The sequence below is a fragment of the Giraffa tippelskirchi genome, chromosome 7, assembly GCF_054371585.1.
Source record: "Giraffa tippelskirchi isolate mGirTip1 chromosome 7, T2T-mGirTip1v1.2.pri, whole genome shotgun sequence".
NCBI lineage: Eukaryota > Metazoa > Chordata > Mammalia > Artiodactyla > Giraffidae > Giraffa > Giraffa tippelskirchi.
The window spans coordinates 154,021,787-154,038,493 of record NC_137281.1 but is presented as its reverse complement, the minus strand read 5'-3'; the positions used below and the strand labels follow the sequence as shown (position 1 = coordinate 154,038,493).

The 16,707-nt window shown below is 38.6% G+C and overlaps 1 long non-coding RNA gene across 1 annotated transcript in view; it reads right to left on the bottom strand.

Moving 5' to 3' along the window:
- LOC145513675 (uncharacterized) overlaps positions 1-16,410 on the bottom strand; it is a 49,764-nt gene extending 33,354 nt beyond the window's left edge. Inside the window, exons 1-3 of the long non-coding RNA XR_014059689.1 lie at positions 15,600-16,410; positions 8,249-8,387; positions 4,199-4,343 (exon numbers count right to left, since the gene is read on the bottom strand). This is a non-coding gene — a long non-coding RNA (uncharacterized LOC145513675). The remainder of the gene's footprint in view (positions 1-4,198; positions 4,344-8,248; positions 8,388-15,599) is intronic.
- Positions 16,411-16,707: the final 297 nt, after the last annotated feature.

Here is a 16,707-nt window from a genome sequence, read left to right as displayed (position 1 = left end):
GCTTGATATGAGTTACCTCATTATGGGGAACTCTGGAAAAGTCTAAGCGTACAACATACGATTGTTTAAGTACGTGTGTGTGTGCTCTGTGTGTGTTTGTGCTGCCATGTCCAGATCTCTGTGACCCCATGGACTATAGCCCACCAGGCTCCTCTGTCCATGGGATTTCCCAGACAAAAATACAGAGGTAGGCTGCCATTTCCTTCTCCAAGCGATCTTCCCGTCCCAGAGATTGAACCCATATTTCTTGCATCTCCTGCATTGACAGGCGGATTCTTTACCACTAGAGCTACCTGGGAAGCTGTATGTGTGTGTGTGTGTGTGTATGCATGTGTGTAGTGAGTATCCATTAAAAACCATGTGATCAACTGGTATTCATGAACTTGGGCCTTCTCATGTAAATAAGAAAAACAAAATACAAAACAATATGTACTTGAGTTTTTTTACATACAAGCTATCACACAGTGAAACTCATTTACATGGAAGTACAATAGGTAAAAGACTGAAGTCAAATTAAAAAATATTATAAACAGGTCCCTCTAGGTAATGATATTATAAACTTTTTTTTCCATTTGGAGCTTTTCAGCATTTTCAGAGATTATTTATTACTTTAGAAATTAAAGAAGTGCATGTAAGAAATAACTTTTGTTTTTATAGTAATGGCAAAAGTATATTTCAAGTCATAAGTATTGTTCTCATTTCCAAGGGCATTAATTTATCTTGGATGTGTGAACACTTTAGCAATTATACTTGAAGGCTTTTATAGAATGTTCCCACGTGGCCTTAAATTCAGAAACTTTCTATCAAACAACTAACACGATGACAGTGCTGAAGCATCTCAGGCAGATGCTGGCACATTGTTGCTTCATCTTAAAGAAATACGCAATGTACTGCCTTCCCTGTGGTTCTTGTACTTTGTATTAAGAGCTTCTGGAATTATTGAAACTGCTAAGGCATCAAATATTTAACCTGAGTCACAGAAATGGGATAATTTCCAAAGGGCAAGTAGAGATTTTTCTTTTCTTTTTAGGAGAATTACCTTAAGATTCCTGTTTCTTTTAGATCTATACTGATTATCCTTCAGGTGCATTTCACCTGAAGTATGTTTGTGTTGTATAGAACTAACTTTTTTTTCCTTTAGAATCCCATCATATTCCAATTTCAAGCATAGGAAAAAAGGGGCAATTTAATTTCAAGGCTACCACTGCAAATGGTGATTGCAGCCATGAAATTAAAAGACGCTTACTCCTTGGAAGGAAAGTTATGACCAATCTAGACAGCATATTAAAAAGTGGAGACATTAGTTTGCCAACCAAGGTCCATCTAGTGAAGGTTATGGTTTTTCCAGTAGTCATGTATGGATGTGAGAGTTGGACTATAAAGAAAGCTGAGAGCCGAAAAATTGATGCTTTTGAACTGTGGTGTTGGAGAAGGCTCTTGAGAGTCCCTTGCACTGCAAGGAGATCCAACCAGTCCATCCTAAAGGAGATCAGTCCTTGGTGTTCATTGGAAGGACTGATGTTGAAGCTGAAACTCCAATACTTTGGCCACCTGATGCGAAGAGCTGACTCAATGGAAAAGACCCTGATGCTGGGAAGGATTGGGGGCAGGAGGAAAAGGGGACGACAGAGGATGAGATGGTTGGATGGCATCACTGACTCAATGGACATGAGTTTGGGTAAACTCTGGGAGTTGGTGATGGACAGGGAGGCCTGACGTGCTGCGGTTCATGGGGTCACAAATAGTCAGACACAACTGAACGACTGAACTGAACTGAACTAAACATTTTGTGAAGACTGTTGAACTCTAATGATGCTTTGGTTCCTAGGACTGAAGCTGGCAATAAGTGTATGATTCAATCCTTTTCCACCTAGGCACAGTTGTCACTATTAGAGTTTTGGGAATTCTAGGTGAATATGAGGAAAGACAAGAGAATTTAATATGTGCGTACATGCTAAGTCATTTCAGTCATGTCTGACTCTTTGCAATTCCATGGACCTGGGGAAGTGGGTATGGCAACCAACTCCAGGATTCTTGCCTGGAGAATCCCATGGACAGAGGAGCCTGGCAGGTTATGGTCCATGGAGTTGCAAAGACTCAGACACAATTGAAGTGACTTAGCACATAAGCACATATTAAATTCTCTTGTCTTTCCTCATATTCACCTAGCATTCCCACTTAGTGATCTTCCACTAAGAACCTATAAGCAGTCTCTTCAACCAAATATATTCCATGAGTTTATAAATATAAGCAACACCTACTACATATCCAGTTTGGCAGATTCTAAAATCACCTACTTATTGTCATTTCTTTCTTTGAATGGGGAGAAATGTTTTCTCATAAGAGTTCCTTATAAATGTTTGCAAATGTAAGTTATTGCTATGCTTTTGATGTAGAACTCTTAATAAAAAATTGAATTATGTCTTTGAATGTTCTCAAAATTGATGGCGAAATCTTTAATAAATAGTTCTAGTGATAATATAACTGAGAAATAAAATTGTAAAAACTATAATTTGTCTATTCTGAACAGACAACCTGAAAGAAATGGAATAACAAGATTCGAGTATCTCAGAATGACAGCCACTTATCTAAAATATTCAACAATTACTTTTTATTAGAGGTGGAAGAATCATCAGGTACAATGAAATTTGCCTTGATGGATAAACACACATTTATCCAACCTGTAAGTAACTTTAGTTTCCTTATTTTATGAGTTAAGATTACTTATTTCTAACCAGAATACAGACACACTGCAAACTCTTGATGATTTAGGGAAAAAAACAATCCTAATTCAAGTAGGTGAAAATCAAAAGGATCTTGGTTCAGGGCTCTAGGACTTAGGTTCTAAGCCACTAGGACTTAGGTTCTCCTGAGTTGGCCTTCTCTCTATTGACTCTGTTCTCAGGCTTCACTTGGCTGTTCCCCAGTGCCATTGACTATTGCTATCTGATGACCATATGTCTGTAATAGCCTCAGTCTCATACCCTTTCATATTTAGTATCATCAGTAAAAGATATTTCTGCTTTCAAGATAAGCCTACAAAATTCCTAGTCATTCTCATAGAAGCTGGATATATCCCTACCATGCCTAAGCCCCAATCACTGGCCAGGAAAATGCAATGCACTTCCTGACCTGACCAGGTCATGTGGGAACGAAGTCCATTTGGACAGCATGAGTTAAGGGTTAAATAGGGTAGATTTCTCAAGTGAAAATTGAGGTTCTTGCTAACAAAGTGGCAATGGATGTTGGGAACATTAACTATCAATTCATTTACTATACTTTTTAATAGCCTCTCTGTACAAATTGATGACTATTTAAAACAAAACAAATAATACAGACTACTGTTAATCTTTTTACTTCATAAAGGACTCTTATTGACCCTACTGAGCCACTGTACGGAGAAGGCAATGGCACCCCACTCCAGTACTCTTGCCTGGGAAATCCCATGGACAGAGGAGCCTGGTAGGCTATAGTCCATGGGGTCGCTAAGAGTCAGTCGGACACGACTGAGCGACTTCACTTTCACTTTTCCCTTTCATGCACTGGAGAAGGAAATGGCAATCCACTCCAGTATTCTTGCCTGGAGAATCCCAGGGACGGCGGAGCCTGGTGGGCTGCCGTCTATGGGGTCGCACAGAGTCGGACACGACTGAAGCGACTTAGCAGCAGCAGCAGCAGAGCCACTGTAAGATCATCACAGTTAATGCCTTGTTTCTCAGCTAATGAACATTACAACATTCTCCAGGAAAATAACAAGCTTGCACTTTACAAACACAAAACAGTGAACAAACAAAGTGTGCATAAGAATGCTAACTTTTCTAAGTAGAGAAAGAATTAGAAGGCCATGCCACATTGCCTAGACTTGAACTGTAGAAAAAGGGTAGGGACCTAAATCAGGAAGCTCTTAGGGGTATAATCTTCATTGGTTGGTAATAAAAATTCCTTAATGAAATGACTGAATAGGATACAGAATGAACTTCCCTGAATGCATGAATTTTCTCTGGCCAAATGGGTAGTTTGACTTGATTAAACGTTGATGTTCAGGAAGATACAGAAGGCTCTAACTACATCTTAAGAGATATTGCCAACTCTGTCTCTTGTTAGCTATATGACCTTGTACCAAACTCATCATATTTCAGACTCAGCTTCTTTAGTTGTATATTAATTAAAAATTATTTCTGGCCCTGGTTCAGCATACCTGTACTTTTAAAATATGTGAAATTCCTGTATTTGTGGAAAGTGAAAGACTTGGCTTCAGTAGTCTCCCAGATTCAGTATCAGAGGAGTTGGCAGTGAAACAGGTCCTGAAAATCCAAGTTGCCATGATGAACCAGAGAATAGTCCTGTTACATGGGTAATGAAGCACAGTGGAAAACAGAAGTGATCAGCAAGAGTCTTATGTTTGAGCTAAACTGCACATGTAATTTCTTACCTCCCTCTGTTTAAATTGGTTCCTTGTTTTGACCTTGAAAATGTACAGTTGTCTTACCTACTTTATAACCACCATTGCTATTCCTTTTGGGGAGAGTAAAAGGTATACTCATGCAAAAGAAGGGAATATTTCTGAATTAATCCTAGAAATAATCCTGGAATATGAAGACATAGCATCTTTGTCTTTCAATCAGAAAAATGTTACATAAAGATCTATTATGTACTGTGAAAACATTTGTGATCTACAATTAAAGTTTTGAGTTTCAAACCCAGCCCAACCATCTGCTAGCTGGGTGAGAATGGGCAATTTATTGGTCTCTCTAAGTTATAATTCATTTGTATTACCATGACAACACTATTGCATTCACTATAGGACTGCAAATGTTGGGAAAAAAATCAAGGTTTTCACCAGAAATTTGTGGAAAATCAATGGCCATCAGCCTCAGGAATCTGTGAATAAGAATGGAGTTCCTACATTAGATACCACAAGCTTTCACTTGTCCATGAAGATGAAGCCTCATCAGGCATTTATGAGAAGCCCAGGCTTGTCTCACACACGCTAGTGGCCAGATACATTGCCCCACATCCTTTCTCTTGCTGGACAGTTCACAGCTGGTGCTGCTCTTCAAGGAAACACTGTGTGTCCTCCCATCTAGAGGACTGTTTCCCATGGCCACCAAAGCTGCAATGCTATAGCTGTTAAATGCGTCATGGCTATTTTCCATTCTCACTGTGATTCTGAATCCCATACATAAATGTCATAAAGTGTCTCTCTCTAGAAAGCAATGTGTTGTACCATTTACCTCTGTCTCAAAGTAATATTGCCTTTTCCTCTGAGTCATATATGGATTCTAGAGAATGGAGACCCCTTACATTTATTCCAGAAGCACTTTTCTTTCTGTGAGACATGGGTTCTATTACTTGCAGTTGGACTAGAGAACAATATCCATACTGTACTCCACTTCAGTATGTCTCCCCTGCCTTCTCTCCCCAGGCAACCACATAAAATTTCCACTCCATAGACCATAAGTAAATCCCTCCTGTCAATAAGTACCCTGAGTTTCAAAAACTCAGAAAAATCCACTTAAGCTCTTTCTACATTCCTTTCTTTACGGATAACCAATAAAATGCAGGGGAAAAAACAAATATGCTTTCATTCACCTGTGACATTATATTATTTAGACCTAGCTGATCTATACTGAATGAGGTCTGTTGAATCCGTATCGAACTCGGATGTCTGGTTCAAGGCCGTGGTGTTGGGTCTCTGCACAAGTCATCCAGCTGATGGACAAGTCCCATTGAACTAGTTGATCTCAGGGTAACATGTCTGCCTCTCCTCCCAACCTTGCTTCAGGATACAGGCCCTGAGGTATCTTTCTAGCCTCCTCCGACCTGGAGGTGCTCAGTCCCACAGAGTAGGTCTCTGGGCTTTGGGTAGGAGGTTCCTTAGGGATGGACATCTTCGTTCTCCTTTTCCGCCTCCCTTTTGTGTAATGTAACAAATCATGTTGGATTTTTAAATTCAAAATATTCAGTCTTTAATGTTTTTTTTTTGTTGTTGTTTGTTTGTTCTTTTCCTGGTTATAATTGAGTTGTTTTCTAGTTATGTGTCAGTATGTAAATATTCTCCCTACAGAAGAGGATTTTAACATCCTTAAGATGCTAATTTAGTAGTGTTTTAAGAGTACTTCCAGAGAAGGCAATGGCAACCCACTCCAGTCCTCTTGCCTGGAAAATCTCATGGACAGAGGAGCCTGGTGGGCTGCAGTCCATGGGGTCGCAAAGAGTCGGACACTACTGAGCGAATTCACTTTCACTTTTCACTTTCATGCATCGGAGAAGGAAATGGCAACCCACTCCAGTATTCTTGCCTGGAGAATTCCAGGGATGGGGGAGCCTGGTGGGCTGCCATCTATGGGGTCGCACAGAGTTGGACACGACTGAAGCGACTTAGCAGCAGTAGCAGCAGCAGCTGATCTATAGGCTGGGCTTCCCAGGTGGTGCTAGACGTAAAGAACACACCTGCCAACCCAGGAGACATAAGAGATGTGAGTTTGATCCCTGGGTTGGGAAGATCCCCTGGAGGAGGGCATGGCAACGCACTCCAGTATTCTTGCTTGGAGAATCCCATGGACAGAGGAGTCTGGCAGGCTACAGCCCATAGGGTCGCAAAGAGTCGGACACAACTGAAGTGACTTAGCATGCACACATGCATGACCTACAGGCTAACATATTTTTTTTTAATCACTCAGTAAAAAATGGTAATTCTTTATTATGAATTATTATTTATAGATTGATGCCACTTGTAATTTTTGTTAGGAAATGTGTTTAAACATTTTGGAACACTGACTACACAAACTGTATTATTAACCTAAAGCCATTATTACGCAGTATGGTTTTCTTAGCAGGAAATTGATTTGTTTCTAAGTCTCAGACACAGAGAGCTTCAGAGATATATTCATAATGATCTAAGATAAATAGATGGATTTTTAAAAGGAAGGATAAAAGAGAAGAGGCAGAGAGTTGCCTACATATCCTTGGGAAGTGAGGATGGATCTAGAGAAGCTTGTAACTTGTCATGAGTCTCTGATTGTACCTTGGCAGGAAGCCTTGCATTGATTATATTTGGTAGCCAAGTTTAATTTTTCTATTTGACCAAGATCAGTGAAATATGTATCTCTCCAGCTACAGTTGTCATTTATTTACTGAGGAAGAGACAGAATTTATTAGATTCAGAAGCTGGATTTCAACATGAGAAGCTTCCTTCCACAGTAGGGTATAATTAGTAAATAGTTCAAATGTCCTTGAATAAGGACTGTTGTTTTAAAAAACAAACAAACAAGGTTCAATTTCAGCAAGCCCTGATTTTAAAATATTGTATACCTCAGTGAAGGAGGTGTGTTTGGAAATAACAGTGAGATTCCCAGGAATCAAGATGAGACTTCTAATCATGAAGAAAGACATAGAAAGTCCTAAGAAAAACAGCTTATTAGATAAAACAAGATTTTGAGGAGCCTGAAAAGAAGCTCCTTCCTCTCCCAAATTAGGCATGGCTAAGGGAGTGAGGACTTTTAAAATAATATATCCACTATGCTTGTCCTAAAGATAGCTGAGGAGTTTGGCAGAAAGGTGACTATTTCAGTGAAAGAGTGAAGAACTTATCATCAGGAAAATCCCTCCTTCTGGAGAACATCAGCAAATTGGCTGGTTTTAGAATATCTGTTTAATCAAGTGATTCATTCTTCAACATAAAGATGATCTTCCTTTCCTCTGGAATTTTTGGAAGATATTCTCAAATACTACAGAGAAGATAACAGTAGTCATGCAAAATCTCACTACCCAGGGAGGCCTTATTGTTAACTGAAAGACGTTTTGATCCAGGTTTTTCTTTATCCATGTATTTGATGTCATAATGTATTTGCCATTCAGAATCCTGCTTTATTACTCAGAATTATAGCCTATGTATTTTCCTATCATTAAAAGGTCAATGTACATCATTTTAAGGATAAAATTTTGTCTTGCCAGAATTAGCCATTCAGTTGTGGTTGAACATTTACTGTGTTGGATGTTTGCTGTTAGAAATAATGCTGTTATACGTGTGCTTCACCTTGAAAGTTTTTTCTAAAATATTTTTGAATTGCCATAGAAAAGGAGAGATTAAGGAAAGGACCCTAATTTTGTTGAGCCTGTACAATGTGTCATCCACTGCTCTAGAGTCTTCATATATGTCATTGGACTCACAGCTTATATCCAATTTGTGTCCACCACTGAGATTCAGAGATATGTGTCTAACAGTCTTTCAGCAGCCAAGCCTTACCTGCTAGACAACTTAAAAGAAGCACAAAGGAAGCTACAACAGGAAAATTCATCCTTAGGGACTGCTGGGGAGCAACGATGATTCTGAATAAAGCTTAATATTTATTGCTCAAATATATATCCTGGCCCAGTTCCACAGCCTGTGGAAAGGGGAAGAGAATAAATGAAAGCAAAGTTATTATTTCTCTGAAATTATGCAAATAGCATAATTTTATTTGAAAACCATTTTAATAGCATTAATATAAAAGGGAGAGAGGCACTTATCCCAGTTTCTGAGCAAACTCCCAGCACTGGCACTTAAGAAGCTCTGTGCAAGAGGAAGCCAACGTGTCACCTGCTTGACCAGGGCAACACTGATGCCCAGTAGTCTGCCTCAGTTGCTATCCACAAACTTATTCTTAAAGGCATTCACTTTTGAAAATGAGCTTTGATGTTTCCTTCCTTGTAGATGCAACTGACTAGAACAGATAGGCTACACAGATTGATAAGCATTTCATTAATTTTCAATTTCCAGTCTTTGTACGTCAGCAATACCCTAGCTACTCTTTAGCAAACTCAAAGCCTAAAAAAACAAAATTCTTATTTTTTAGCAAAGTCCATCTCATTTGGATTTACTTATGCATTTTACTAACACCCCAAAATCCCATCTGTATCAGCCTCCCAATGTAGCATGAGCTAGACCTGTGGTCTTCAAACAGTTTAGGTTGGCATTTTAACAATTTTCATGAGATTGTAATTAATAAAATATGAATTCTCCCATGAATAGTCTGCATATTAATTTAAATATACCTTCATCAAAATTTGAAGGGGCTGATTGAGTTAATTCCCTTTATGGAGAATGTGTGTTGCCACATAATTTCAATAGTAAGTTAGACCTCATCATTAAGTCATTAGATCAGACTTTCTGTAGAAAATACACCCTTATGAGCTTTTCTTTCAAGTTCAATAAATGAGCTAATACAGTTCTATGTGACAATCATTTCACTTTTAAAATATAAATCTAATGGATGGATGGATCGATGGATGGATAGATAGAAAGAAAAATAAAGAGAACTGACATAATTGCCATGAGTGTTTCTTGCATAAAACCAGTTACTATTTCTACAGAATCTCTCTTTGCTTTTGCTTTATTTCCAGGAACTCTCACTCAGGAGCTCTATCCTCTTAAACAGCACTTTTTGTGTGTGTCTACACCAGCCCAATGCACTGTGAAAGCAAGATTCAGGCCATGTGGGAGGTTGACTCTCTTTAATACAATAAGAGAATTGGTGTGAAAGGAGAAGTGGCACATTGTGGGTACCATTCTCTCGAAGATACATTTTAGGGAAAAATGTATGTGGAAACTGGCAGTCTGAGAAATTATTTTCTAAAGACTGTCTGTCTGAAAAGTCTTTGTGTACTTTCAGAAGTGTGTGTGTCCCAGTTGGAAGACTACCGAGCTAGATATATTAAATTGCTCTTAGTTTTTATGGATCCCTGTAGTCTTATTTACTATAAATCATTGTATTTGGATAACATTGAGAAAGGATTCTCATAACTTAGTCATCAGAGCCCGAGAACTTGTTCTTGATTTGTCTCACCTTTAGAACTGCATAGAAAACATCTTACCTTCTCCCTAGAGCTTCCCTAGTGGCTCAGTTGGTAAAGAATCTGCCTGCAATGCTAGAGACCTGGGTTTGATCCCTGGGTTAGGAAGATCCCTTGGAGGTGGAAATGGTAACCCACTCCAGTATTCTTGCCTGGACGGAGGAGCCTGGTGGGCTACAATCCATGGGTTCGTAAGAGTCAGACACAACTTAGTGACAAATCCACCACATTCTCCCTATGTCTTCCTGGATTCACTGAGTTCATATATTTTAGAATATGTTAAATATCTTTGATAAAAGCATTACTCAAAAGTGGACACATAAATTACAATGTAATTTTCAGTTGTGTGTGCACTCATGGAAAAATCATTCTTCTTATTCCAAAGATTATAAACCCTGTCTTCATATTAAAAGCTTCTAGGGAACTTTAAAAAATACTAATATCTGGTCCTATCTGTAGAATTTCTTATTTGACTGGTATGGAGTAAAGAGTAGATATGAGCACTGTTCAAAAATAATAATAATAATAAAGTGATCTGATGTGCATCTAGAGTTCAGAAGTACTACTTTTTAATCAAGAGAAATCCTAGAAAAAGAATTTGTAAAAAAGACCTAACACTACAAGCTAAATTATTAAGAGGTTTCTGAGATACCAAACTTGTATTTTTGTTTGCCAAAGCAGTTCAAAAATACAGATTAAGTACTCATTTCAAGAATTGCTTGGCAATGGGATTAGCCCCATCTATGTATTAGAAGTGGTATGGAACTAAGAGAAGCAGAAGATATTAAAAAAACGTGACAAGACTCTTGAGAGTCCCTTGGACTGCAAGGAGATCCAACCAGTCCATCCTAAAGGAGATCAGCCCTGGGTGTTCATTGGAAGGACTGATGTTAAAGCTGAAACTCCAATACTTTGGCCACCTCATGCGAAGAGTTGACCCATTGGAAAAGACCCTGATGCTGGGAAGGATTGGGGGCAGGAGGAGAAGGGGATGACAGAGGATGAGATGGCTGGATGGCATCACTGACTCGATGGACATGGGTTTGGGTAAACTCCTGGAGTTGGTGATGGACAAGGAGGCCTGGCGTGCTGTGATTCATGGGGTCGCAAAGAGTCGGACACGACTGAGCGACTGAACTGAACTGAACTGAAAGATTACTACTTCAAGTTTCCAAGCCGATTTAAAAATCTATTCTAAACCAGAGTTACTAAGGTTTCAAGGGAAGACCTAAGAAATAAAGTAATGTTGCAGGATTTTTAAGAAGCTTTGATTTACTCATTGTCATGTAGTGTTGAGTTTACTGGGAAGAACATTTCCAAAAATGTATAGGTGGGTAAGAAGAGGCAGAATCTAGATCTCTCTAAATATCCACATTTCCTCAAAGTATTGCATGCAACATTGTAACTGTCACTCTTTAAAATCGTTTTGATAATATCTTAAACCAAAAGTCATGGTGCAACCTATATACCCTTCTAGTAAATTGATTCTTAGCCAAGAGTCTTCTTCTCTGTGCAAATCAGCACAAATGAACTCCTAATGCATATTCTTCAGTGGAAATACTAATTAATCTCACAGGGCAAAGTTTATAAGGGCCAAAATGGAGGCACTTCAAAAAACAAAAAAATCAGTGTCCCCTCCATTTGGAATGAAAGTCAGTTTGAAGGTACAGGACTTGAGGGATAACAAAGGTTAGTTGCCTATTATGCAGAAAAATTATGCAAAAGCATGAATAAAAAGCTCTTTAATGCACTATTGCCTTTTCTTTTATTTGTGTTACAGTGCTATTTTTTTTTTTAACATTGTCCCAAATTGGTTTGGTCTATATCACTGTTATTTAGATTCAGAATGTCCCGCAAAATATAAAACAATAATAGTTACCCTGACCTGAGAATCAGATCAAAAGAAATGTCTCAGGGAGAAGAGGGACAAACTGAAAATGAAGTTAGCATTTTCCAGAACTCTCCTGAAGGCAATCAGAACTAGGAAACTAAAATACTCCTCCTTGTGTGTAAATGCTGTTCCGACTACTTAGAAATGAAAAATTTAAAACAGGTCTTTAGAATTTGGGGAACATTAAAATGTATACGTTTAATTCTGGTCATATGTACCTGGTATAGGACATAGTAGAAGTTCATATCATTCATATGGTCCAACTAGTCCTTTCTCATTTTCAGTTATCAATGTATCTGCATTCAGTTGTATTCCATTTGGATGTTTCTTAGGGAATATTCAAATAAATAAAAATTATGTATTTATTTCTGCACACTCATCTATCAAAGTTGATAGATGTATAGTTGTTATACTCTGTGAAAGTGTGAAAGTGTTAGTTGCTTAGTTGTGTCCGACTCTTTGTGACCCCATGGACTGTAGCCCACCAGGCTCTTCTGTCCATGGAATTCTCCAAGCAAGAATACTGGAGTGGGTAGCCATTCCATTCTCCAGGGGATCTTCCCTACCCGGGATCGAACTTGGTTCTCCTGTATAAGAGGCAGATTCTTTACTGTCTTAGCCACCAGGAAAGCCCCTCTCATACTTTGAGGTGAAACCAATTAAACACCAGCCACCTCCTAGAACATCCCGGAACCCTACTTTCAGTCAAAGGGGTTGTGAATTCAGATTGATATGGGTTTCAGACAATGATAATGGTTTGAGGATGTGTTTGAAAAAATTACCTGATTTTAGTAAGTGTTTATATAGAGAAACCATAAAAATTCTGACTGATTTTGATTTATGTCGAAAAATAGGACTGTAACAAGCTGCTTAAAATCAAGCCGGGAAAACATTCAAAATGACCACTTTTACCATACTTCACTGGGCTTCCCAGGTGGCACTAGAGGTAAAGAAACCCCCTGCCAATGCAGGTAGACGTAAGAGAAACAGGTTCGATTCGTGGATCAGGAAGATCCCCTGGAGGGGGGCACAGAGGAACCTGGGGGTCTATAGTCCATAGGGTCTCATAGAGTTGGACACGACTGAAGCAACTAATCATGCCTCATATTTCACTGTCCAAAATCTCAGCAAAATTAGCAGTTTCAATATATGTTTGCAATATGTAAGCTATCTTTAGTGTAGTATAGTAGTATTGTTAGTTGCTCAGTAGTGTCCCACTCTATGCAACCCCAGGTACCATGCCCTGCCAGGCACCTCTGTCCATGGAATTCTCCAGGCAAGAATACTGGAGTGGGTTGCCATTCCCTTCTCCAGGGGATGTTCCTGACCCAGGGATCGAACCCAGGTCTCCTGAATTGCAAGCAGATTCTTTACCATCTGAGCCATCAGGGAAGCCCAAAGTTATCTTTGGCATAAGCGAATTACCACAAGAGTAATATTCATTCATTCATTCTTCTTCATTGTTGTTGCTTTTCAACAAATATCCACTGGATACTATACTAGGTGATAGAAATACGGAGAAAATGGTACGTGATTTCTTCATTTTATTATTTCACAGGGTACAAAGTGCGATCAGCAGAATTTGAAGACCACCAAGATTACACACACACTGTATAACCTCCTCCCTTTGAATGTAGACTGGATTTTTTTAATTTAATGGAATATCACTCCCATGATTGTGATAACTGGCAAACATTTTGCAGATTTAATTAAGGCCCTATATCAGTTGCCTTCAGGTTAATCAAAATGGAGATGATTCTGGGTGGGTCTGACCTAATTAGAGGAAGAAGACAAGCAAGAGCAGCAGACACTAGTTTGCTGCCATTAAAGGAGTGAACTGTCATGTTACAAGAGAAGGAGACCACATGACAAGGACCTGGGAGTGACCTCTAAAAACTGACAGCAGCTCCTCACCAAGAGCTAGCATGAAAACGGATCAGAGCGTTGGCCACACAATGGTATGTTAATGAATTCTGCCAAAACGCAAAGGAGCTTGGAGACGACTGCTGAGCCTCAGATGAGCCTGTGGCCATGCTTAACACCTTGATTTCAGTGCAGTGAGACCTGACTAGAGGATTCAGCTCACCTCCACCCAAACTCCCAGCATTCAGAAACTGAGACCTAAGAAACTCATGTCGACTTAAGCTCCTAAACATGGGATAATTTGCTACACTGCAACAGAAAGCTAGTAAACTGACAAATAATCAGTTCCTGGGTTGGGAAAATCCCCTGGAGGAGGGAATGGTAACCCACTCCAGTATTCTTGCCTAGAGAATTCCATGGACAGAAGAACCTGGCGGGCTATAGTCCACGGGGTCGCAAAGAGTTGGACACGACTGAGAGACTAATACTTTCACTAAAGTGTTAAAAGTACTTTGAGACAGCAGTGTGGCAAACAGGGTGGGCACAGAAGAAGTTGTAAAATCTCCCTGGTAGGATGAAGAAGTCACTGTAGATGGGTCCATGTAATTTGACTGTAGATGAATCCATGAAATTTGATTGCATCTGAAACATGTATTTCCTAAGTGACTGTTACAGGCTAACACAAGGTGTTGGACACACAAATGCAGAAAAACCATTTTCCCAGATCTTGAGTTGCTAAAATACTGACAGTGTACAATGTAGGACAGTGCATGCATCAGGGGGTACTCAGAGCAAAGGCAGGCTAGTAATAGCTAAGAGCTACTGGGAGCTCACTATAAAAAAACCATGATTTTAAATGGTTCGCAAGTATTAACTTGTTTAATATTCAAAACAACATAATGGTATAGCTGCTATTATCATCCCCAGGTGAGTGCTGAGAAATCTGATGTATAGATAAAGTAAATTACACAGTGTGATGCACCCATTAAGTAGTATAGTTTGGATTCACCCCTATAACTCTGACTGCAGAATTCCTACTCATAACTGCATGGTGTAAGAGTCCATGGTAGCCTAAAACATGTTAACATGTTCTGAGAAGTATTTTTTGCTTTGAATTTTTTACAATCAACTGGATGAAGAGTACTAGCCACATCTGTTCCTTCTTGGTTAATGTATGATTGGTCTATCTGCCTTAAACTATCAAATGATGATTAAAAAAATACGTGGGAGCAAAATTGTGATTATATTCTGGGACTATGGTGGACACAGCATTAATAAAAGGGATAAAAGGATTACTAAATGAGAAGTTTAGGGTGGAGCCAGGGTGGTTAAGAAAAGAATTAACAAAAATTAAAATAAAATCTGGGACAAATATCTTGAAATTATTCTAGATGTTTTATCTAAATACGTAATAAAGATACTTAATTTAATGTTGCACTAGCTTTTTCATGAAATAAATAAGTGTCTAAATGATGAAACCCAGCGTTCCAAATCTGCCATTAAAAAAATCAGTTGAACTTTCAAAAGTTTTCTCCAATGGAGCAGAGCAGTAAAGGGTTAAACATGCAATTATACTCCAATCATACTCTGAGTTTTGAAAAGGCTTAATTTTACCTGAATTAAGTACTGTTTTAAACAAAGGTTTACTATTAGAGTTTGTGACCTGATTTTATACATTCAGTTTTATGATATGTATTATGATTGCATGCAGATTTCCATTCTAATGGAGAATGGGGTGAACGCCTTAATTTTCTAAAACCAATTGTATCACTGCTGGTGTATGCATATATATTTTTACAGAAATCCATTAATCAATACTCTTGCAGTTAAAATACTTCCTATTAGCAAAGAAGAAAATAACACTATATGTGCTTTATTTTTTTCACTTATTTCACAGAGTCTATTCTCCTATTAAGTTAATATAAAAATTCTAATTCATAAGATCAAACTAAAGCATCTCATTCCTGGTTTTTAAAGAATATTTTATAATTTTAATGGTTCTGTTACATACAGTTGGAAAGTGGAGTTCTATGCTTGTCACTTTTGTTTTTTTCTTTTATTGAAGGAGAGAAGGGAACATTTTGCTTCTACACATGAAATGGAACAGAGGAAGTAATTGCCGTCTTCTGATATCATTGACATATGATTTTCTCTATTTCTAATCCTCTACTTGTAATTAAGTTCTTTTAGAAACCCTTTTTTAATGATTTCCAATATAATCAAGAAACAAACAACAAGACCAAGAAATATTAAGCTGTGTTCTTGATTCTACCATAAAGAGACAAACTCTGTTATGTCAAATATGGTTTCATTACTGGTGAACTACAAGAAAAGTTTCTGAAGTGTTTTCTCAGGACTTTACACAGGCATCTTCAATGTTCCAGGTGCTAAGGATGTGAATAAAATCGTATGGGTCTTGCCTTCAAAGAGCTTAGTCTAAGGAATGAGTCTCAAAAATACAGGGGATATTATCAGCAGATGATTCCAAAGTAGAATAATAAATTTCAAGATGATTTAGATGTATGGTAGAGTGAGAGAACCTTGGATAAATGACACACGATGAGACGATACAGTAGTAGGAAAAGTAATCCTCTTCTTATCAATGAATCGTGAAACGATGCTCACGTTAAAGTCTCTCAAAATTGCTGAGGTGAGATCATGAGTTTGTATTTAGGCTAAACAACAAAATATGTCCACGAGGCTTCCCTGGTGGCTTAGTGGTAAAGATTTCGCCTGCCAGTGCGGGAGATACGAGTTCAGTCCCTGGTCCGGGAGGATCTCCCATGTCATGCAGCGGTTAAAGCCATGTTCCAACCGTTCTCAAGTCCAGGAACCACGACTACCGAGTCCACGCGCCGCCAACTACCAAAGTCCACGTGCCCTAGAGCTCATCTTTGCAACTAGAGGAGCCACCGTAGTGAGAAGCCTGTGCCCCGCAACTGCGGAGCAGCCCCCGCAACTAAAGAAAAGCTTGCAAGGAAGCTTGCAAGGAAGACCGGTGTGGACAAAAACAAATTAATAAATAATATTAAAAAAACATATCTACCAACACACATTATAGTCCAGGTATACTATAACATCTAGGTTAATTCTTGTGACATTTTTGAGGACAATTTTGT